Raw genomic sequence first — 22,880 nt, 5'->3', positions numbered from 1 at the left:
GACTGGTCTATAGAGCGAGTTCCAAGACAGCCAGGGCTACACAGAGAAACTCTGTCTCAAACAAACAAACAAAAAGTAATTGCAGTTTATGGGGTACTGTGCTGGATCGAACCCAGGGCCTTGTACAGTCTAAGCAAGTACCATTAAGTTACATCCCTAGTCAGTAACTAATTTTATGACATATTTAACCACATTCATTTCCAGAATGAATTTCCATTTCCCAGACCATTTATATAAAACTGATGAGATGTTGTCCAGAGCCAGAGTTTTCTCTTAACTATGTGCCTTTGCCAATTTCCTATCTCCCCAACTAGTCACTTCCCTTTTAGTAGCATAACCCCTCCTTTACTTCGGGCCTTCAGCAGACCTCATCAAGACAAGTGACAATATACTTTCCAATCATTTCTTCCCATCTCTACACTGCTTTCAAATGTACCTCAAATGTAAATCTAATCTACCACTAGCTTCCCAATACTTTAAATACAACCCATGGGTCTGGAAAAATGGCTTGGTAGTTAAAAGCACTGGTTACTCTTCCAGAGAACCAGGGTTTGATTCTCAGCATCCACATGGCAGTTCATAACCTGTCACCCTACTCCAAGGAATCCAACACCCTCTTCTGTCCTCCTCAGGGACCAGGCATTCACAAGATGCACATACATATACACAGGCAAATACACTACACATAAATAATTTTAAGTTTTACTTTAAAAATATAACCCAAATTCCTCGAATTCCTTAATTTAGTCTACACAACTATTCACTGAAGTCAGAATGCCCAAGCCCAGCACTCAGGGAGCAGAGACATCACTCACTACGAGTATCAGATCAGCAAGGCCTAAATAGGCAGTCCTAGACCAGCTACTGCTTACATGACTCTGCTTCAGAAAACAGCACCAAAACAAACAAAACACATACACTCAAAATTAAAAACACAACCAAACAAAAACCCCTTCTTTGAGTCGGGTATGTCTAGAGGGAGGGAAATCTTTACTTCCAGAATCCATTCCTTCCTTTAGCTAGTCTGCCAATTTCTGGGGCAGTAGGCAACACCAATGTTGGGGTCAACTTTATTTGACGCAAGTGCTCTACCATTAAGCTATAATCCCAATCACATTTTTGTTTCTGAAGTAAGTTTTTTTTTTTTTTGGTTTTTCGAGACAGGGTTTCTCTGTGTAGCTTTGCACCTTTCCTGGAACTCGCTTTGGAGACCAGGCTGACCTCGAACTCACAGAGATCCGCCTGGCTCTGCCTCCCTAGTGCTGGGATTAAAGGCGTGCGCCACCACCGCCCGGCTTGTTTCTGAAGTAAGTTAAGCTGGCCTTGAACTCACTGTTACTTAGGAAGACCCTGACATCTGAGGAGCTGGGATTACAGACTTGAGCCACAAGGCTCAGCTATCACTAACTTTGTAGACACTCCTCATACTACAGAAAACTGGTTCTCAGATACGAACCACCCTTCCCATGGATACGAAAATCCATGAACATTCAAGTCTTTTATACAAAATGATGTAATATTTGCATATAATCTATGTATCTTCCAGTGTATTCTTCCATTCAGTTTAATCTCTAGGCAACTTGCCATACTCTGCAAACACTTGCTTAACAAACTATTTTCTAGAGGACAACTAGAAAGTCCGTACATGATCAGTATAGATCTATTTTTTTTTTTTCTCCAAATATTTTTGATCTGAGGTTGGTTGAATCCATCAATGTGGAACTTATGGAAATGAGGGCTTGATGTTCTAAATTCACAGAAGAAAAATGACAGTAGCCGGGCGGTGGTGGCGCATGCCTTTAATCCCAGCACTCGGGAGGCAGAGCCAGGCGGATCTCTGTGAGTTCGAGGCCAGCCTGGGCTACCAAGTGAGTCCCAGGAAAGGCACAAAGCTACACAGAGAAACCCTGTCTCGAAAAACCAAAAAAAAAAAAAAAAAAAAAAAAAAGACAGTAATAGTTAATATACATGGATTAAAACATTAACTTAACCCTTCTAACAATACCGTAAGTACTGCCAGTCTCCCATTTACTTCTTTCTGCTTTTGAGGCCAGATGTTTGTGTAACGGCAGTCTGGCTTTTACCTCCTACTCCTCCTGCCTTTGCCTCCAGAGTGCCGGCGGCGTAACAGGAATGCAGCACTGAACTTGGCTCTACTCTGTTTTATAAATGCGGAAAACTCAAACACAAAGATTAGGAAGACCTAAGATGATGCTTTGCCCCTCCCCCGAAAGCTTCAAAACTAGCTGGGAAGCCTAGTTAATCAAAGACATGCGAAATAAAATGCTATCTACTTTAAAGTCAAAACTAAAAGAAAATAGTGTTGGTCCTGTGGAAAATATTGTTGGGAGGGACCTCCCCCTTATTGTTCATTACAGTGAGTATCTGATTGAGTGCTTGCACAAGTGTATCACAGCTCACGTACAAAGGTCAGAGGACAACTTTTGGGAGTCAGTTCTCACTTTCCACCGGGCTGAGACAGGGTTTCTCTTGTTTTCTGCCTGAAGTTTACTCTAGGATAGCTGGTTCATGAGCTTCTAGATTATTCTGTCTCCACCTCGCACCTGTCGGAGCTCTAGGACTGCAGGTGCACACTACCATGTCCTACTTTTCACCTGGATTCAGACTGAACTCAGGCTGTCAGGCCTATGTTGGAAAGAGCTTTTACTGCTGAGCCATCTCACTGGCTTGGAAGCTTTTAAAAGTATAGTCCAAGTCAGGCAGCGGTGGCACACATCTTTAATCCCAGCACTTGGGAGTCAGAGGCCAGCCTGGTCTAAAAAGCAAGTTCTACAACAGCCAGGGCTACACAGAGAAACCCTGTCTCTACAACACACACACACACACACACACACACACACACACACACACACACACACACTATATACACACACACACACACACACACAGTTGTCAAGAAATCTATGAAATGTAAAATGTGCACACTATTTAACCTACCCAATCCACTTCTAGGTCTCTGTCCTACACATCTGTCAAGTCTAATTACTGTAGCAGAGTATGAAAAGAAAAGTGCCTGGGCATTAGCTAACTGAGCTCCATCCATATTATGAGAAATTGAACAACCATTATGAAAATCAGTGCTCATCCTTAACTGAGGACATGCTAAGTGAAAAGAGGCCCCAGAATATGTACACACACCATACACTCAGTACTTGTACATTCTATTATACGTCAATTTTACATCAAAAGGAAAAATGCTGGCTGGCAAGACAGCTTGGTGGGTAGGACATCTGCTGCCGAGCCTAACAATCCGAGCTTGGTCCCTAGAACCCACATGCTGGAAGCAGAGACTGATGACCTCAAGTTGTCCAATCTCCACAAAAGTGCTATGGAACACACACACTATGGAACACACTAAATAAACAAACAAATACAGTCAAGTGAAGAACTACTATAAGCAAATACTGGCATATACATGCTTGTCAAGTACTTGTATAAGTGTACTATAGTATTACTGAGAAATAAATCAAGAAATTAGACTTCAGGGGCTGAAGAAATGGCTTGGCGGTTGAAAGTGCATACTGCTCTTGCAGAGGACCCGAGTTCAATTCCCAACAGCCATCTTGGGCAGCTCACAAGCAGTTGTAACTCCAGTTCCAGGGAATCTAACTTCTTCTGGCCTCTCTGAGCACCTGTATGTACACGTATGTACGTATGTACATACACACACGTACACACACACACACACACACACACCCCATTAGAAATAAATCTAAAACAAAAAGGGCTCCCAGGGCTGGAGAGACAGGCCCAGCAGGTAAGAGCACAAGAAAACTGGATTTCACGATGATGCTGTCCTCCATCATCAAGAGTACTGTTAAGATACCTAAGGATGCTGGGCGGTGATGGCGCACGCCTTTAATTGGGAGGCAGAGGCAGGCAGATCTCTGTGAGTTCAAGGCCAGCCTACAAAGCAAGTTCCAGGAAAGGCTCCAAAGCTACACAGAGAAACCCTGTCTCGAGAAACAAAAAAAAAACAAAAAAAAAAAAAAAAAAAAAAGATACCTAAAGACACTGAACAGCTCACAAGGCATATCGTTTTCTTGTGTCTCTCCTGTAGTGTCTCCTCTTCCTCCACTTCCAAGTGCAATGTACCCCCTCTGCAGCTCCTACAACACGTTGTAGTTGATTCTTAAGGCACTCAACACTTGATGTGTGGTAAAAATCATGTATCTACTTGCCTTTCCTGACAAGAATGTTAAGTTTGTAGTGACAAAGACTGTTCTTCATCAGCCCAGAGCTATTTAAGCAGGTGGTCAATTAAATGGGTGTTGACTCAATTCACTCTCAGAATTCAAGTCCCAATCCTTTTTTTTAAGATGTATTTATTTTAGCCAGGCAGTGGTGATGTACACCTTTAATCCCAGCACTCGAGAGGCAGGGGCAGAGGCAGGCAAATCTTTGGAGGCCAGTCTGGTCTATATAGAGTGAGTTCCAGGACAGCCAGAGCTACTTGTCTCGAAAAACAAATGAAACAAAACGATGTATTTATTTTTCCTGTATTTATTTGCCTATGCACCACTTTTGTGCCTGGTGCCCACTAGACCAGAAGAGGACATCGGATCACCTGGAACTGGAATTACAGATGGTCATGAGCCACCACAGTGGTAAGAATTCAAAAACCCTGGGGCCTCTGGAAGAGCAGCCAGTGCTCTTAACCACTGAACCATCTCTCCAGCCCCCCCCCCACCGACTCCCACCCCCAATCTTTTTTCTCAAAGCCAAAACTGATAGCTCCTCAAAATAAATAACACAATTACTACAATTCCACCTCTGGATAATGATCCAAGGACTAAAAGCAAGAACTTGAACAATATTTGAACATCACATTCCCAGAGAATTATTCACAAAAGCCACAAGGCAGGGTGGAGAGATGGCTCAGTCGTTAAGCACACTAACTGCTCTTCCAGAGGACCAGGGTTCAGTTCCCAGCACCTACATAAGAGGTTCACAATAGTCTATAACTCTAGTTCCAAAGAATTCTGATGCTCTCTTCTAGCCTTTTTAGGCACCAGGGATGCAATACATACTTGTAGGCAAAACATACATAGAAAAATGAAATAGACTATAAATAAATAAACACACAAGGTAGAAAAAACATGTCAACTGAAAGAATAACTGTGGTATGTACATATACAAGAGAACAGTACTGAGCCTTAAACAGGAGGGAGATTCTGACATACACTCCACCACCAATGAACTGGGAGGACAGAGCTAGGAAAGGAAGCCAATCACAAGAGACAAAAGAGTGTGCAGGCATGGTGGCACAGGCCTTTAACTCCAGCACTCAAGAGGCAGGGGCAGGCATGGTGGCACAGGCCTTTAACTCCAGCACTCAAGAGGCAGGGGCAGGCATGGTGGCACAGGCCTTTAACTCCAGCACTCAAGAGGCAGGGGCAGGCATGGTGGCACAGGCCTTTAACTCCAGCACTCAAGAGGCAGGGGCAGGCATGGTGGCACAGGCCTTTAACTCCAGCACTCAAGAGGCAGGGGCAGGCAAGAGCTCTGAGCGTTCCAAGTCAGCCAGGGATAGATGTGAGACCCCGTCTCAAAAAAGATTAAAAAATAAAAGTTAAGGAGTAGGGACGAGAGACAGACAGACAGACAGACAGACAGACAGACAGAAACTCAGCAGTTAAGAGCACTCGCTGTTCTTTCACAGGACCAGAGTTTGGTTCCTACTAACATTATCAAGCAGTTCATAACCATCTTAACCACAGCTCCAGGGGATCTGGTGTCTCTGGTCTTCAAAGGTACCTGCATCCACATGTACACGTAAAACAATTTATTAAATTATTAATTAAAAATTTATGTTAAAAAAGACTGTTTCATGTGTATAAAGTTTCAGCGGTGGAAGATGAGTAAGTTCTGAAGGTCGATGGTGGTGAAGGCTGCACAAGGCTGTGAATGTACTTAATGCTACTGAATGGAACTAAAAAAGACCAAAAAATTTAAATAACAGTAAACTTTATGTCTTGTATATTTTAGAATTCATTTTAGTTCTTACTATTTATTTATCTTGGGGTGGGAGAGTACATGCATACCAGGTGGGGTGGGATAGGGTGGTGTGTGTGTATGTGTGTGTGTGTGTGTGTGTGTGTGTGTGTGTGTCCGAGGCCTACTTATTAGAGTTTTCTCCTTCTACCACATCAATCTTAGAGAGTAAACTCAGAGACTTGACAACTGTTTTTACCTGCTGAGCCAACTTCCTGGCCCACAATTTGTTTCTTAATGAGTTAGGATCTCTCTCATGTAGCCCATGCTGGCCTCAAACTCACTATGTAGTTGAAACTGAACTTCAACTTACCTCCCAACTACAAGAATTGCAGGCTTGTCCCTATACTTGGTCTCATAAAGTTGTGGAGGCTGAACCTAGGGATACAGGCACATGAAGCAAGCACTCTACAAACGGAGCTCACATTCCTGTCACACACAACTACATTTTTTAAGTACACACTTTTGTTGTGATTAAAATACATACACACACACACACACACACACACACACACACACACACACACACACTCTCTCTCTCTCTCTCTCTCTCTCTCTTTCTACATACTAGATCATTAAGCCAAAGGCAGCTTTCCACAGCTGAGGGGACTGGAGTCAGACTACCTGGATTCAGATCCTGTCGTGACCACTGGTGTAGTCTAAGCCTCTCTGTGCTACTCTCTCCTCAGTCACTCATTCTGTGTTTTTGAGGCAGGATCTTCTGTAGCCCAGGCTGATTTAAATCCCCTAAGTAGCCAAGGACTGCCTTGAACATCTGATTTGCCTGCCTCTATCTCCCAAGTGCTGGGATTACAGGTACTGTAATCTTTCCTGGCTCGTACTTCACTTAAAAAACAAAACAACGCCGGGCGGTGGTGGCGCACGCCTTTAATCCCAGCACTCGGAAGGCAGAGCCAGGCGGATCTCTGTGAGTTCGAGGCCAGCCTGGACTACCAAGTGAGTTCCAGGAAAGGCGCAAAGCTACACAGAGAAACCCTGTCTTGAAAAACCAAAAAAAAAAAAACCAAAAAAAAAAAAAACCACTATTGTATATGTATACGATTTGTAAGTGTGGACTCGTGCAAAAGTCAAAGGACAGCTTTGTGTCACTGGTTTTCTCTGCCCACCTTTATGTGGGATTCCAGGGATCAAACTCAGGTCTTCAAGCCTAGGAGCAACTGCTGTAACCTACCTGTTGTGCCACCCTGCTGCCCTATTTATTTTTTATTTTATGTGTGCACATGGAAGCCAGAGGTCAACCTCAGCTATCACTCCCGGAAGTCCATCTTGGTTCTTGAAACAGCTTCCTTTACTGACTTGGGGTTGGCCCAAGTAGGCTAGTCCCAAGGATCCCCCTACAATCTACTGCTCCTCCAGTGTTAGGAGTTCAAGCCCAGGCTACCACACACTTACACTTCTAAGGCTAGTTTTTCAAGTACGTTCCAGAAATAGAACAAGTTCTTTGCTTGCGTGGCATCACATTGTCCCGGCCCCACACCTTGTTTTCTTTGAAATATTTTATTATTGTTGGGAAGGTGACACTGATGTGACAGCCAGAGGACAACTTTCAGCAGTCAGTTCTCTCCTTCCACAGTGGGTTCCTGGGATCTAATTCAGTCTTAAAAGAGTTTGCATGGCAAGTGTCTTTACCAACTGAAGCAACCTCATCTGACAGCTTCACTTTTAAAAAGATGCATTTCGCCGGGCGGTGGTGGTGCACGCCTTTAATCCCAGCACTCGGGAGGCAGAGCCAGGTGGATCTCTGTGAGTTCAAGGCCAGCCTGGGCTACCAAGTGAGTTCCAGGAAAAGGCGCAAAGCTACACAGAGAAACCCTGTCTCGAAAAACCAAAAAAAAAAAGATGCATTTCAAGCCAAAGATGTAATCCTAGCTGGGGCAAAGACAAGAAAAATCACTGAGTTCTAAGCAGCCTGGGCTACAGTGAGTCTAAATAAACAAATAGCCCATTTCACCATTCCACAATTCAAAGCTGCTATTAAACTACATGTGTGTACACCACTCACACAGACATATACATACATTTACACACCTACACACACACCCCTAAACACATTAGCAAATGTACAGTGCCTGGGGCAGAATCAGAGTTCAATAAATGTAAACCCTTATTACAAGACGGAAGAAGCCATTGTTTGAAAATACATGTACTATCATTTTTTTATTTTATTTAACAAACTTTTAGCTGGGGGGATTATCTGAAACTGGAAAGCAATATACTAGATTACTAAAGGTCATGAACACACCCTCTAAGTAAAATTCTTACACTAAAACTTTCATGGATAGCTTTTCAGTATATTGGCTGCACTGTACAAAAGGACTTTGCCAGAAATCTTGTCGAATACCCATCTTGATTCTTAAAAAAGAAATAGCCGGGCGGTGGTGGCGCACGCCTTTAATCCCAGCACTCGGGAGGCAGAGCCAGGCGGATCTCTGTGAGTTTGAGGCCAGCCTGGTCTCCAAAGCGAGTTCCAGGAAAGGTGCAAAGCTACACAGAGAAACCCTGTCTCGAAAAACCAAAAAAAAAAAAAAAAAAAGAAAAAATTTCTTTAGGTGAACTACTTAAGGCTTGAATTTTAAAAATGCTGTTTTATTTTTAGATATATTTCTATTATTAATTATGTGTAAGGATGTGGGAAATATGTGCACCTGTATCCAGGTGCCCACAAAGGCCCTGGAAATCCCGTTACAGGTTGACATGGGTGCTGAAAATGGAACTCAGGTTAAGTATTCTCTACTACCTTTTTAAGTTTATACATCTGTAAAACATCCAGGTTGTTTTCTGGCCTCCACATCAATTCTATTACTACTGCTGTTGTTACTTCTTTAGCTGAAAAGCGAAGACTTGACCTCTTCATTACGTACTGCACAGCGCGTGGTTTTCAGCCTCCATGACAAATCTAGAATTTAACTTCAGTATGACTAAACACAGACTATGGGTTGGAGAGATGGCTCAGCACAGAGGACCTAGTTGGGTTCCCAGACCCTTGTCAGGTGGCTCACAACCACCTGTTAACTCCAGCTGTAGAGGATCTGATACCCTATTCTGACTCTTGCAGGTGCGAGCACTTGTACACACACACCACACACTTCAAATCTTTTTTTACAAAGTGGCTTAAACATGCTCATTCAGACACCAATGCATAAATAAGGATTCAATGTTTACTTTTCATGAAAAGTTATTTCTCTAAGGTGGAACAACATCTGATTTAGCATGGTTACCTATGCTCTAAATCCATAATGGCCAAAGTAACTCTCCAGCACAAGTTGGTAGGCTATGCTACACAGGTTTCATACAGGAGTTCAACCTACTTTGTATCTAAAAAAGGTAACATTAAGCTTTATGGACTAACCATTAGATAAAATCAAAAGAATACTAAATTCTAATTTACTGTGAAGCTAAGCTTATGTAACAAAACCGTCTCTGGTGAATATCAGTCAAGAAATCAGAATATTTTACTTAGCTTAAAAAAAAAAAATCTTCGAAGCCAGACAGAGATACAGAATGAAAACTCTAACTTTAAAAGAAAAGAAAAAAGAAACAGGCCTGGGATATAGCCTCGTGGTGGAGCAATGCTAATGTGACTTAGATAAACTACAACATGCACAATCACTTTTTAAAATCACCTTTGTCAAAGACCAGTTTTGAGACTAAAATGGAAAGTCGATCCTTTCTGTAAAAATAAAATCTCAGTTTTGCGAGCAGCTCAAAGGGCAAAACTGAGTTTAAAGTCCTAAGGCACCAAAACCGGTGCTATTTTAGCTATTTACCCACTACCCTTCCGATGCAAAGCTCCGCCTGGTAAAGCCACAGTAGCTGAACATCAAGAGAACTCCAAGGAAGGTTGGCGCCCTCGACATTTCCAGCCCCTGATGACTCTGCCCCTCCCCCACCAGCCACTGCCGCGGAAGCATGGGCACAGCACCAGCCGCACCCCACCGCAAGCACTCCTGAGAGGACGCTGAGCATCTCCTCCCAATAATTACTACTAAGAGTAGCAGCTGACCACGCTTCCACTCTTAGCTGTGACGGCACCATCCACGATGCTAGGAGCAAAGGAGAAACGACTACAGCTCCGAGCCCCGATGTCCTAGGCAGAATGGATGGAGGAGCCACAGCATAAAGTACACCTCCACCGCTCCCCTTCTGCGAGAGCCCCTCCCACCCACAGGGACGCAGGGAGGGGCAGACACAGAGCCCCAACTCCCGGCTAGACGCGACAGCGGGCTTTCCCCAGCGCCGCTTCGCTGCCAAGGAGGCGGAAACCCCGGCGGGGGCGGGGCGGGAGGGGCGTGGCATCGCAGCCCCGAACGCGCCTTCCGGCCAACCGGATCCCACGAAGGCGGGGGAACACGGGCTTCACGCCCCCTCGCCGCCGCGCCCTGAAAGCCGCACGCGGGAGACCCCCTTCCTGTCCCGCACACCCCGCGGGCCCAAAGCAATGCAGCCCATGGCCCCACCCACATGGAGAGGAGGGGCGGGGCCGCAGCCGCGGGTATTTAGCGCGAGCCCGTCCCGCCCCTTTCTCCACCACCGCACGCGCGCCGGCCCCGCCTCTGATCGGCGGGACGAGGGCCCGCCCCTCCGTGCGCACCGGGACTACGCTCTCCTCCCCCTCCCGCACGGAGTGCGGCCCCGCTCCGCCCCCCATAGCCACGCACGGGAAGCCGAGGTCAGCCCCCCCCCGAAAAACACACGCCCTCCAGTCCCAGGTTACCCGCCACCCAGCTGCCGGACGGACCGCGACGCGGCGTGCTCTCACCGCAAAAGCTCCAGCCGCTCAGCCTGCGCGTCGCTCCCGGCGTGAGCCTCGCACCCAGCACGGAGGCCCCGGAACGGCGCGGGCACAGGCCCGCAAGAGCGGACTGGCAACCTCCTTTGCGCTCACGAAGCGGTCACAGGACTGAGTGCCCAGACTGGGAAGGAGGGAGGGAGGGAGGGAAACTCCAAGGGGGGAAGGGGAGGGGGGAAGATGGAGAAACCGTCTCTGCCGCCTCTACCGCCGCGGCCGCTTCTCTGTTACCCGGGAAATCCCGCCCACTCTCCCAGCCCGCCCCGCCGAGGGAAGGCTTAACCTCGCTCCGCCACGGGATATATTAGCGATCCGTCAAAGGCCTAGCCAATCACCGTGCCGCGCAGACCTACTCCCGCCTCCTTCCCTCGCTGGGAGGGGAGGGCGAGCCGCTCACCTTCTCCACGCCCCTATTGGCGGGGAGCGTCCCTAACTCAACCCCGCCTATTGGAGACTGATTGCCGAATCCCTCCCCCAGGCTGCAATGTTATTGGAGGAAGAAAAGCACCTCGTCACACCTCATTGGAGAGTCCCACATATCCCTCCCCACTACCGCCCCAGCCACAGGCCTAACAAATCGGCTCCCGCCTCCGCCGGTCACCGCATTGGAAGGCTACCTTTGGTTCTCTCACAGCCCCAGGAAGGTAAGTAACCAATGTGGGGTAAAAATGTCCGTGAGTGAGGCAGACTCCACCCACCACACTGCTGGGCCAGGCCCCGCCCCCAACGATCTGATTGGATTATCTTGGCGCCGGTAGGAGCCGCCATTGGACACGGCGCCGGTCCAGGAAGGAGCCCATTCCGCCCTGCGCGAGGATGCTGAACCTTAGCAGTCCTTTTGTGGAATGTTTACACTAGAGACTGAAGCTCAGAGTTCCAGGGCCCGAACTGGAGATGGCGCGGAGCTCAGCGGTCGAAACCCGAGGCTTTAGGATTTGAAGGGGGGAAAAACAGTAGTATTACCACCATGGAGGACTCACCAAAACAATGACAGAGAACCTTATCCTTCCTACCCACTTATTTTTACACTTTTCACTCTCCAAAACACAGCCATCTGGACTATTCAGCAGCTACTTTCAGCAGTAGACTCCCAAATTAAGGTCTGGAGCTCTAACCCGATACACAAACCCAGAAATTGCAAGAAATGGCTGCATACTGTGACACTCCGACAACCTGAATGTGCAGCCCTCAGGGGGCGGAGACAACCAAGCGGAGGCCTTTAAATGTCACCGCCTGGGCAAGCCTCCGGAAGGCGGAGCATGAGGTAAAATGTATTCCCTATTGGCAGGACAGATCCAGAGACATTTTAGGCCAGGGGAACTGAGATGCAGAAAAGCTCAAACAGACCACGGTATAAATAAACCTTGAGGGTGCATTCATATTCAGTGGATGAGTAAAAATTCCAGTGTGTGTGTGAGGGGGTGCTCTCGAGAATAGCTGTTCAAAGGAAAGAGACTGTAATTCCAACTATTCAGGAGAACGAGGCAGTAATATTGCTTGAATTTAAGAACTCTAGACCAGCCTCTTTAAAAAAAAAAAAAAAAAAGGAGGCCCCCCAATAGCCTCCTTGCCAGAGTGCATTAATGGCTGTCTCAAAGCCCTCTGGGTAGGTAACAATGCCTTAAGCACACAAAGTGCTTTGCTAGTTCCTTTTATTTATTCACCAATGAGGCGTGGGCCCAAAGCCAACGTTACTTTGGGGGTGCATTCTCTGCGCCATGAGGGACAGTTAGGCGGGACTAGTCTTCCAGGGCTCTACTGTTAAACAAAACTAAACAAAAAACCCAACACCTCCCTAGACTTAAGTGTGTCCCCAAGAGATACTGCATGGGGAAACGTTTCGAAAACCCGACGCTGCCCTCCTGTAATCATGAGGAGACTGCCATAAATAAGTGTTGGCAACAGGTGGGTCTGACTCCTAGGATGGTTCCACGCCGCGAGGTCATAGTAGTGAGTTGTGAACTACAAGAGTGGCCGACAGGTGGGAGCAGTCACACCGGTAACCAAGCCAAGTCCTGGCCCAGGACAGTGCTCTAAAAATAAGAAAAACACGAGCCAAACCGTCCAGAGGTTGAGAAAGCAGCACTCCTGAATTGACAGATTCCTACCTTGAAATGGACCACCTTACTCACTAGAGTGGGTACCTACCATACAGCACCCACACCAAGGGATCAACAACACACACTCCCCCCGCCCCCGAATCCTTGCCAGAAATAGGCCTCCTGGATTCCCCTTGACCGCAAGAAACCGAAGTATCGTAGTTATTGCCTAAGGTTCCATCAATTGGCTACTATACTCAGATTCCGCCGACTAAGGACCACGACTGTCTTGCCCAGGGAATTAAGGATGCGGCCAATGTTCAAGCTTTCTCAAACTTAAATTTAAGGAAGTCAAGGAGTACGGAGAAAAACAGCAACGGTTGACCCGAATTCATTCCCTCCCCTCAATGCGGCAAACCCGGAGCTACGCTTTCCACAGCAACAGCGCAATTGTAAGGCTTCATCTCGAGGGCTACCAGATCTCTAGACTGGGAAGAATCTTTGTGTGCCTCTAAGGCTTTCCCCGCCCCCCTGACTAAGGGCGCGGAGCCTGAGACTTCCGGGCGGGAGGGAAGTTGCAGAGAGCTAGGCGGGCCGCAAACATGTGCCGAGCGCGCTCACGAGAAGGGGGGGCTGGGAGCTGGAGGACGTCCCCTCCCAGTTTGTCCTAGAAGGGGAAGGCCTAGCCAATCCACCAATCAGGAGCAGGGGCGGGGGTTTCCACCTCTCATAAGCCCCAGGAATCCTCCCTCCGCCCTTCGAAAAAAAAAATCTTAGCAACTTAAACTCCAGTCCAGCCTCCCGATAGGCGGAGCTCTAGAGAATGTCATCCAATCCGTACACAAGAAGGGAAAAAGGGACTGGCATCCAACCAGTGGAAGACAAGAGAAGGCGGGGCCTCTGGGGAGCCAGAAGTGGGTGGAAGAGGAAATGGCCCCGCCCCTCTCGGGTCCCCTCTCGGCCGGTTGCACAAGCTCCCCGCAGGAGATAGTAAACAGTCTGGGTCAGGCAGTAGAGGCAGAGGTGGCCGTTCACTCTGAGGACTGTCTCTGAGGCTCCCTACCCTTGCTACACCGCCACTGCCCGCACTTTGCGCCGGCGCCCCGCCTCTCGGTCCGCAGCCGCCATCCGGCTGACAGGCGCGCCCCTCCCCGCCCGCTGATGCATTTCCTTTTCCCTATTCCAAGCGTGGAGTCTGTTTTCCCAGTTTCCGACCTTCACTGCCCCTTTCAGGCCACCCCTCGTGAGCGCGCGCGCGCGCACGGCTGCCCCCACCCGGTACGCGGCCCTGTGGCACGCAGCGGCACCTCGCGGAAAGAGGGAGCCCAGGCAGCGCACTACGCGGGGAGGGGGAGCAGTCGCCGCCACCGTGAGGTGGGCGGGGAAGGAGGCAGCTCCATGTTTGCAAGAGGATCAGCTGGGGCCGCGAATCGAATCCGCCGAGTTCCTGGTGCTTTCCGACACTCAGCCAGAGCTCCCAGCCGGATCGCAGGCTATCCCGCTCTGGTGGCGAATACTTGCTAGATTGCCACGGTTCAGGAGTTCGGAGACACCGGCAGTTCCCGGGGTTAGTGGCCAGAACCTCTCCCGCCCCCAGTCTCCTCCCGCAAATACAGCATTGCTCCCGCCCCCAGAGTCCTTAACAACCGCGGGCCCATGGTGCCCGCGCCTCCCTAGAGCTTGCCCACCGACCCCTCCAAGTTTGCCGACAGAAACAAACCCTCGGGGCGGCTGCTGCATTCACCCAGCGTGGTTAGCGCAGAAAGACCGCCGGCCCCGGCTTGCTCTAAACTCCAGGGGTCGACCAACTCCGGACACCGTGAGCTCGGTGGGCCTGACCCACCAGGCTGCGGCCGCCGCCCCCTGCCGAGCCCGCGCGCCGCAGCCCGGGCCCTGTTCCATTCGCTGTACAGAAATCCCCTTTTTTCTTCTTCATGAGATTTTTCTTTTAAAATATTTTGAAAGCATTACAAGAGCAGTTGGTCTCCTGTCGGCCCATTCACCAATGCTCTGCCGAGCCCTACCGAAACCGACTGTTTGGTGAAATGAACTGAGCGGCGCGGCTGGCGGAAGGGCGACCCCAGGCCAAGCCGACCCCCTCCCCACAGCTCCAGTCCGGCTTGGAAACACTATGAGCGGGCGGCGCCAAGCGCTCTTCTTCCTGGCCTGCCCCTAGCCTACCTCGGCCGCCGGACTCCGAGCCTCCCCGCAGCACGGTCTTGGGGACCGCGGCACCCACACAGCCTTAGGCCAACCAAAGCAAGCAGCCACGGAACTAGCCCCCCAAAAGAACGAAATTGGGGAGACCAAATTAAAAGCAGCTGTTTAACATACCTTCGGAACCAGGCGAGGAGTCCTGAATGGGAGGGAACGCCCCCCACTAGCCATTGGCTCTCTCGCGCACACGTCAGCACTCTGGGTACGCCTACTCCCTCTCCCGCCCCTTCCCCTTCATTGATCGCCCCCTGCCTCTACAAAAATAAAATTAAATAAATCACACTAGCCACGAGTTGGAGTCGCATCTAAAGTATAGGCTCTTATAAGAGCCCCCCACTCTCCCACACTGCCATTTGGAATTTTTCGAGGACTTCAGACTAGGCCTTTTGGGATTCGGAGTTCCGCAGCGTGGAAGCTAAAGGAGGTGCATCGTAACTAACCCGGTCCCAATTTCCTTCACGCACACAATCCATTTGGAGCTGGGTCAGGCGAAACGTGTAGCAGTCTGTGATCCTACTACCTGGACGCGTCATATCTCAGAAGCGAAGCAGGGTCTGGCCTGGTTAGTACTCGGATAAGAGGCAGGCTGCTACTGGCTGCAACATCTAGACTTTCCTGATTTAACCTTGTGTCCAGCCTACATTGTTAGATGCCTTTCAGCTGTGAAATCTGAAAGCCGGGAAAACTGGCACTTCTCTGAGTATCTACTGGGGGGTGAACCAGACATTTCACTGCATCTGCTACAGAGTGCAATTGTAAACTGGCTGAGATGTTCTCCAAGCACTTGAGATCCAGATAGGTGCTGCAGGAGGTAAGGCAAGGGGTGTGTATGAGTGTGTAGATCCACAGTCACTCCAACATGGGAAATTTCGTTTAGCTAGCAGCTGAACAGATTCTCAGAGTAGGCTGAACAAAAAGGGTGCCAGCAGGCAACAAGGGAAGCACAGAGGCTGTAATGTGTGTTTACAGGCTTCAGAGGTCTATCTTTGGGTTGAGGAATAGATTGGGGCAAGCAAAAGCGAATTCTCCTCCTCCAGCTGGGCGGCGCACACCTTTAATCCCAGCACTCCGGAGGCAGGGGCAGGCGGGTTTCTGTGAGTTCCAGGACAGGCTCCAAAGCTAGACAAAGAAACCCTCCTACTCACTACCCACCCAATTCAGAAAACTCTCCCCAGTTGAAGCTCCTTACCTGCCTCATTTGCTATATATCATTAACTATTTGCTCAAAAGAGCTGAGCAGAGCCATGGCACAAGTGTGAGCAAGAAACTAATTTTGGCTGCACGGTGGTGCCAGCACTGGGGAAGCTGAGACAGGCCAATCTCTGTGAGTTCGAGGCCAGCATGGTCTACAGAGTGAGATCCAGGACAGGCACAAAAACAACACAGAGAAACCCTGTCTGGAAAAAAACAAAAGAAAAACTATTTTTGTTTTGTTTTGTTTTGCAGACAGGATCTTATGGAGCCCAGAGTGATCTCAAACTCATAGCAAATGACATTACCTTCTCCTGCCTCAACCTCCCCCAAGAACTAGGGTTACAGCTGTGCACATTGTTTTTACATGGTACTGGAAATCAAACTCAGGGCTTCATGCATGCTCGGCAAGCACTCTTCCAACTGAGTCACAGCCCAGCTCCCAAGAAACACTTGTTTTGGAAGTCATTGAAGAAAGGGAGTTAATTTGGGTATCAGGTAGGCTATGAACAGTTAGACAACTTCCAATAATCTGAGTTACTTACAAGAACTTTACCAAGCTTGGTATGATGACAAATGCCTGTCATTGCATCATTTCGGAAGCAAAGAAGGAAGACCTTGTGTCCAAAGCCAGGTGAGGCTACATAGTAGACCTGGTATCATTTAAAGGGAACCATATTTGAGAAAATCTCAAGGAAGAGGAGATAAATGGTTCAGTGTAGGTAATAGAAGAGGTAGCCAGTGGCATTCTGTGGTTGCTAGAGGAGAGAGCGTTAGCATAGCCAGTGACTGGTGGTGTTATGAGTAAATCTCTTCCTAGTTTCAGGGCTTCAGTTCCCAGGAAAACGAGGGTGAAAGTGGGTATACAGAGAAGTCCTTGGAGATAATGTAAGAATTCTTCCCTTACTCAGAGTCCATGTGGGAAGCTGTCACTGAGGAAGAAGTGTCGTTTTGGGAAGGGCAGTGGTCATTTGACCTGGAATATGTGGACCAGAATGTGAGTGGTAACTGGAAAGAGCCAAGTAGAGGGAAAGACCAGGAGATGAGAACAACGGGTTCAGTATGAGCCCTGACAAAGCCATCAGAGCCAAGGTTCATTCTCCCTAGGATGAGAATCAGCTTTGAGCTGAAGACATAAATAAATGTTGTGTTAATGAGTTAAAGCACGGTAGTACTACAGAGAAAACACTAGTCAGAAATACCAAGTCCTATTTATGTTAGCTCCTATTTAGTCCATCTTTATCTGTGGGTCAGCCTCCTCTAAGGATTACAATTCTTTCCCTGGTATGTAGATCAATACAATTATTGCCTAAGAAAGTTCTGAATCTCAGTAGACACCAGAAGCCTAGGCATTTGACTGTTATCCTGGATAGCAAGTGGCTTACAGTTACTTAATTTGTGTGTGTTCAAATGCCCAAGCATGCACACATATGCATGTGTGCTGTATTCGACCATAGACAGGTGTGTCCACCAGTGCATATTTGAAGGGTATCAGGTGTCCTGCTATCAACCTCTGCCTTATTCCCTTGAGGCAAGGTCTTTCTGGAGCTAGGCTGGTGGCCAGCAAGCCCCAGTGATTCTTCTGCCTCCTCATCCCCTAGTCCCCAGCTCTTGAGTTACAGGTATACATGTAAAAAGCCATATTGGGCGCTCGCTCGATCTCTCTCTCTCTCTCTCTCTCTCTCTCTCTCTCTCTCTCTCTCTCTCTCTCTCTTTTTGTTTTCCAAGACGGGGTTCTGTGTTTGTAGCCCTGGCCTTCCTGAAACTCACTCTCTAGACTGGAGTGGCCTTGAACTCATGGGGCTCTGCCTGCCTCTGCCTCCCAAGTGCTGGGATAAAAGGTGGGCACCGGCCGGGCGGTGGTGGCGCACGCCTTTAATCCCAGCACTCGGGAGGCAGAGCCAGGCGGATCTCTGTGAGTTCGAGGCCAGCTTGGGCTACCAAGTGAGTCCCAGGAAAGGCGCAAAACTACACAGAGAAACCCTGTCTCGAAAAACAAAAAAAAAAAAAAAAAAAAAAAAAAAAAAAAAAAAAATTAAAAGGTGGGCACCACCACTGCCTGGCCATACTGGGCTTTTTACATGGGGGATGGGAAGTTTAATTCAGGTCCTCCTGCTTGTGCAGCGAGTGCTCTTACCCATGGAACCATCTCTCCACCTTCATTATAGAGAAAGAAATGGCTGATACTTATACCCTTCTGAACACCTCTTAGATTGAGCTCTTTGAAAGAACAACCACTTTATCTAATTCACCTTTGGGGAATCTCAGTATTCAATGCAGTCAAGGGGCCCCAGGAAGGAACCCAATGACTGTTTCTGACTCAGTATTATGTGGACATTATCCTTTGACTGTACCAAAGATGCTGCTTATTTCTCACTCCCCTAATAGTGAAGGTACAATGGATCTGGGTGAGTGTCCTTGGAAAATCCGCATCAGGATGTATTTGTGTGAAATCCCCTGGAACTTTTCTGAGTTAGACACTATTATCCTTAATTATAGATAAGCAAACTGATGCCTCAGCCAGTAGAGGGACTTGCCTACATGAAATAGCCAAGGCAAGTTTATCTAAGTGCAAATCCTGAGTTTGTTCACTCCCCCATATGCAATTTCTGCATACATTCAGGCTACCATCCAAGTTGGGGCCTTTGGAGAGAACACCCTACCTTTTCCCCTGATGCACAAACCTTACCTCCCTAATTCTAACAACAGCACTTTGTCATCAGATAGTTCTAGAAAAATTGTACTCAAAGAAACAAGATTTGTCTCCTAGCCACATACAGACATGGGTCTTTAATTCACAACATATATATTCAAAACTGTCATCGTCTATTACTTCATGGACATGGTATACATACCCTCATTCACAAAAAGGAACTCATTCACACACCAGAGTGTCTGGCCTATCTTTTCTTCCCCACTACTGGAATTAAAAATCATCTGCCACCCCGTGTTGATTTCCATGGGTGCAGGAAATTGAACTCAGGTCCTCACTCTTGTGGGGCAAAAACTTGACTAAGCTATCTCTCTCTCAAGCCGCTACCCTCCCACCACAACACACCTTATTTATCTTTTTAAGACAGGGTTTCACATAGCGCAGGCTGGCCTAGGATTCATGATGATCCTGCCCAAGGCTCCTGAATCCTCAGTGCAGCAATACTAATGTGAGCACTTGTAACACAAATGTGTTTAGCTTTTTAACTTTTTAAAAAATTAGAGCCGGGCGGTGGTGGCGCACACCTTTAATCCCAGCACTCGGGAGGCAGAGCCAGGCGGATCTCTGTGAGTTCGAGGCCAGCCTGGTCTCCAAAGCGAGTTCCAGGAAAGGCGCAAAGCTACACAGAGAAACCCTGTCTCGAAAAACAAAAAACAAAAAACAAAAAAAAAAAAAATTAGAGGTAAGATCTCACTAGTGGCCTGGCCTGGACTTTGAACTCCCTCTGCTTGTGATCTTCCTGCTCAAGAGTCAGTGAGGGCCTTTGTTTCAGTTACTGATGACAGAACCTCTGAAAATTGTAACATAACTCCTAGGCTTCCAGGGCTTTGTGTGGAGACAAGATCTCTCATACCCCACACTGACCTAGAACTTGCTATATAGACAAGGATGACCTTAAACTTTTTATTTTTTATTTTTTGGTTTTTTCAAGACAGGGTTTCTCTGTGTAGCTTTGCGCCTTTCCTGGAACTCACTTGGTAGCCCAGGCTGGCCTCGAACTCACAGAGATCCGCCTGGCTCTGCCTCCCGAGTGCTGGGATTAAAGGCGTGCGCCACCACCGCCCGGCAAACTTTTTATTTTTATGTACATTGGTGTTTTGCTTGTGTTTATATCTGTGTGAGGGTCCCCTGGAACTGGAGTTACAGACAGTTGTGAGCTTCCATGTGAATGCTGGAAATTGAACCTGGGTCTTCTGGAAGAGCTCTTAACCGCTAAGCCACCAATCTTGAACTTTTGATCCTTCTGACTATCCCCTAGATTCTGTCCTACAGTAGGTGTAGTAATTTCGGGAATTGAAAATAAGTATGTCTAGCAAACAGTAAGAGTCCTTCACTTTTTCTTCCTTTTTCAAAGTCACCACACTCCTCTCCTGGCCATTTAAATGCAAAGTCCCTGGCATTGCAGACCTCAAATAAAAAACTCTCATATCTATCTGTCTGTCTGTCTGTCTGTCTGTCTGTCTCTCTATCTATCTATCTATCTATCTATCTATCTATCTATCTATCTTCAGTGGCATATACGGCAATATTTATTATTAAAAGGTTAGAATCTCTTAGTGGATTTAAAGACTGAGGTTACTCACTACTTGGAAATGTCTTCTCTTCATTGACACTAGCTACCCAGAGTCACTACAATCCTAAATCAAGAAGGCAGATATAATACTAGGATATTCCCCCAGTTTATCTGGCCTTGTATTATAGACAGATTGGTGGCTGGTGACTTTTTTTTTTTAAAAGACAACAGGTTCCTCTGTTCAAATAAAACCTACTTGAGAAGCCCACTATCAAAGAGATAAAGGGATCCCTTGTTTGAGTAGACGTGAAGGCAGCCTGAGCATTGTCCATATTCCTTCCCCATTCCCTCAATCTTCCTCCCAGACAGAACCCTGCAGGGTATGCACTTAAGTTGGGAAGTAAATGAAGAGATGCCTCTAGATGAAATGGCTAACCTTTGCTCTGCTCTGGATCTGGCCAGACTTGAAGGTTTTAGACAGAACTCTGCAGTAGCTTAGAAAACGAGAAGAATTTAATGTGGTATGCAAGTACAGGGAAATCAGCCTTTAGTGACGCTAGCCATCAGAGTCCCAGTAACCATCAGGAACATACTAACTACTTTAAGCTGTTCTTTAAGACACAGGAGCTCCCACCCTATACCTATCTTTCCTAGAGAGATTCTAGTATAGTTCTACATCTTCCAAGGCCTTAGCCTGAAGAATGTGAGTCTTAACCACTTCAGTATTTAACTGAACTAGGAGGAAGGGCACTATGATGGCTATGACTAAGTAGATGGAGATTAAACAACTTCCCAAATGCTAGATTCCTATCTAGAGAAGAATTGTCTCCTCTGTTCAATTAAGTACAGTACAATGCAAAAAAAAAAAAAAAAAAGTTTGATGGTTAAGTATGGGAAAGATAGCTCCCCCCGAAAAGCCTGACTCTCTGGCGAGCAGACCTTCTACTCCCACATGACCAGTGGACTGAGACCTAGACCCAAAACAAATCTAAGACAGAGCAGGAGCCCTGGGAGGCTTGGCAAGCTAATTCTTTGGCTCTCAGACACCTGTCATGCCACATAGAGCAACTAGGAAGAGAAAGACATGGAGAGTCAAGGGTACCTCTTTCTTTCCATTCCCTCCTCCTCCTCTGGTTTTGTTTTACATTTTGAGACAGGCTCTCTGTATGTAACTTTGGCTGTCTTGGAACTTGTAATGCAAATTAGGCAGGTCTCAAACTCATAGAGGTCTTGTCTGCCTCTGATGGTAGGATTAAAGAGACACACCACCAAACCTAGGCTTTAACCTACTTTCTATCCAAGCTGGGGGTGAAATAGAAAAGAACTGAGGGAATCTAAGGAAATGGCCAGAGTTTGAAAGAAGAGCCTTTGAAAATAAGATAAAATTGGGGAGATAAAGTGGAAGCTAATCCAGCCTAAGGAAGAATCTGATAATTCAAAAAAAAAACTAGGCCTTTAGTGGACCTATAGTATGTGGTTGTTTAAAGTAGCCCCTTTTAAAGAAGGAAGCTAGGACTTGGCTGGGTTGAGTAGGTTAAAACCTCAGAACCACTACAGACCTCAGTCATTCTAGGAAAACCTTTCTGTCTAGCCAATTCATCCACCTTAGTCTCATAGCTCACCTCCCTCAGGTCATATTAATTTGCAAGTTCCTGCACTTGGGACTGCCCCAGAGATTGAATGCATCCTTTTATGAGCAAGAGCCAATTCTCCCTGGGGTCGTGAGACTACATAGTCCACTAGCCACACACACCCCGGCCTCTTCCACTTCACACTCATACTCTTGCCATTGACCAGTACGATGTAACAGACACTAGCAATGGCAGGTCTCCTAGGCTGAAGATGTGGGGGATCACTTCACTCGTTGTTCTAGTTGCATGAAGGAAGCAATACAGAGAACAGAGAGATGATCCTTTGTGCCTGAGCAATTAGAAACCATAGGAATGTTAGGAGGGGGGAGAATCCAATCAGAAGCAGAAGTCTGCATAGGCCCACAGTGGTGCTCTTCATTCCGAACTTTATTGACTATGTGATGCCCCTCCCGTCCTGAGCATTCTGAGCGTCTCTTCCTTGGGCTCACTGAGGTCTACTACCAAGCCAGGTGGGTTGCATACTCCTTTAATCCCAGCATTTGGGAGGCAGGCAGATGGATCTGAGTTCCAGGCCAACATGGTCTATATAGAGAAACCCTGTCTCACACAAACAAAATTCCCAAAACAAAAACCCTACCACAGGTAGGCTCACACTGGCAAAAGCTATAAACAGCTGGGTGTGGGGACAAATCTGCTGTAATCCCAGCTGCACAGGAAATTCAAGCAAAAGGAGCACTTAAGCCCAGAAATCTGAGACCAATGTAGGCAACGCAGTGAGACCCAGTCTAAA

The 22,880-nt window shown here is 47.4% G+C and overlaps 1 protein-coding gene across 4 annotated transcripts in view; it reads right to left on the bottom strand.

Annotated features, from left to right (window-relative positions):
* Window positions 1–15,216, bottom strand: part of Sin3a (SIN3 transcription regulator family member A) — a 74,260-nt gene extending 59,044 nt beyond the window's left edge. For 2 of the 4 annotated variants that reach the window (XM_052761390.1, XM_052761381.1), the window contains exon 1: window positions 10,796–11,000. The gene's annotated coding sequence lies outside the window, so the exon portion shown is untranslated. Of the gene's footprint in view, window positions 1–10,795; window positions 11,001–15,045; window positions 15,137–15,198 lie in introns of those variants that run through there. The other 2 variants (XM_052761403.1, XM_052761393.1) reach the window with 2 other exon arrangements.
* Window positions 15,217–22,880: the final 7,664 nt, after the last annotated feature.

Source organism: Peromyscus californicus, unplaced genomic scaffold (genome assembly GCF_007827085.1).
Source record: "Peromyscus californicus insignis strain IS unplaced genomic scaffold, ASM782708v3 Scaffold_11__1_contigs__length_118956290, whole genome shotgun sequence".
NCBI classification, from domain to species: Eukaryota; Metazoa; Chordata; class Mammalia; order Rodentia; family Cricetidae; genus Peromyscus; species Peromyscus californicus.
The sequence above is the reverse complement of the archived record's forward strand: the minus strand, read 5'-3'. Positions and strand labels throughout refer to the sequence as shown.